A 1,749-nucleotide genomic window follows, 5' to 3' on the forward strand; every position below is an offset into this window, starting at 1 on the left:
GTTTGAGCTACAAAGTTGTAAATGCTTCTCCAGATACGCAGCAACTAATCTGGGCAGGAGCTCCTTCCCGAGGCGGAGGTTTGCCTGTAAACTGCAGCAAAACCTAGTTTCAAGAGGTGGTTTCAAAAAGCATTTTTCAACACAGCAACAAAATCACGTTGTGTTGCATTTGTTTGAATAGGCAAAAAGAACGTTTGGTCCTCACAGATGACTTGTAGATGTCAGTGGTACTCCAATAGAAGCAACACCCCAAAGCACCCAGCCCCAGTCTGTTTCAGAAGGCTTTAGTGTTAAACCTCTGCTTGAGCTACAGTTACACGTATCAGGAAGACACTGGGGGTGAGATGACAGCACTTTGATTTCACAGGCACTTAGTCAGTGGTGTAACATGCAGTGAGCCTGCCTGGTTTGGCTCAGCAGCACTGAAACCAGCAGCATTCCTTAACATGCCCAGCCTGGGAAGCTGCTTGAAATACTTGCTTCCAAGGCAGGACACAACTGAGGAGCAGCAACCCCGGTATCACAGCTCATCACCTGAGCTCCATCTACAAAAATGGATGCTGCACCAGGAAAACATGTATCTTTAGGTAATTAACATTGTTGCCTTAACTCCAAACTAATGAGGCAAGCTCCCAGAGGCAATGTGAATGGAGCCTGCACTTAGCAATAAGCATCACCCAAACTCTAATGCTGACATGCCCCGACACGTCACCGCAGCTGCCTTCGCCTCATTTCACATCTGAAATGGAGACCCGCCATTAGCTAACATCAGGAAGGTGCTTGGAGAAATGGAATACACTAAATGCCAGCAGTGAATTTATTTTCCCCCTGTTGTGGACTGTATTAATTGTCTTCTCGTTAACAAAGTGACCCGATGCTGAATTCCTCATGCATGACTAACGCATCTCTTTATGATGGGAGATTCCCAAATCTAGGGGTAACTGGATGCAAGATACATAAATAAAGCTGGAGGGCTGAGCCAGCACAGCAGTCAAAATCCTATCTTAATTGGTGACCTCCGAGCAGTCTGTGTCTCTTCCTGAACTCCAGCTCATTCTGCAGCTTTCAAAAGCACGACAATTAAAATAGCAGGGCCACAGACAGTCAAAACACTTGCCAAACGCTTTCTTTCCTCCTAATTAAACACCATTTTGTGCAACAAACCAAACGTGTGCACCGTGACAGGCATGAGGGGCACAAGATCATGTTGTCAGATGAAAAGTAACTTGCAGAGCTTCTGCCTCCACCGAACCCCAGGACAAAAGCAAGTCCGGAGCCAAGACAGCACTTGGACAGATGGAAGGAGCCCACGTTTCCTCCTAAGGCTCAAGATCAAGATCTCCACTGGTACATACACACTGGGCTGACAGGCTGTAAAACCTGCTTCACAAACACTTACTTCTAAAGCCCATAAGGAGAGGTTAGTCTGCTTTTTGGTCTCTTTAAGCAACAGAATCCGCTTCAATATAAAGGTAGCGACTGAGCCTTCCGAGGCCTCTACCACATCCTGCTGCAGGGGGAAGTCCTCAGAGAGCAGCTGTTCTTAACAAAACTTCACGTTTGAAGGCTAAAAACCAGGTTTTTCCTGCCTTGCTACCTTCAGTATGTTAACTCAAACAGAACACACTACTCTTTGGTGTATAAGGCACCCACTATAGCAGTAGGTCTTGGACAAGAGAATGGGCACCAGCTGCAGTCAAATACACGAGGAAAACAAAGTTGAGAACCAAGTGGGATGGAGGAGAGCAG

General features: G+C 46.5%; 2 protein-coding genes across 2 annotated transcripts in view; both read right to left on the reverse strand.

The window, feature by feature from the left end:
• The window catches only part of DIP2B (DIP2 disco-interacting protein 2 homolog B (Drosophila)), a 34,540-nt gene that overhangs the window by 32,278 nt on the left and 513 nt on the right, over nucleotides 1-1,749 (reverse strand). The gene's annotated exons all lie outside the window — the stretch shown is intronic.
• The window catches only part of LOC104411109 (disco-interacting protein 2 homolog A-like), a gene marked incomplete at both ends in the record, with an annotated part of 6,359 nt that overhangs the window by 4,092 nt on the left and 518 nt on the right, over nucleotides 1-1,749 (reverse strand). The gene's annotated exons all lie outside the window — the stretch shown is intronic.

This window comes from Nestor notabilis, unplaced genomic scaffold (assembly GCF_000696875.1).
Source record: "Nestor notabilis isolate BGI_N333 unplaced genomic scaffold, ASM69687v1 scaffold14619, whole genome shotgun sequence".
Taxonomy (NCBI): domain Eukaryota; kingdom Metazoa; phylum Chordata; class Aves; order Psittaciformes; family Psittacidae; genus Nestor; species Nestor notabilis.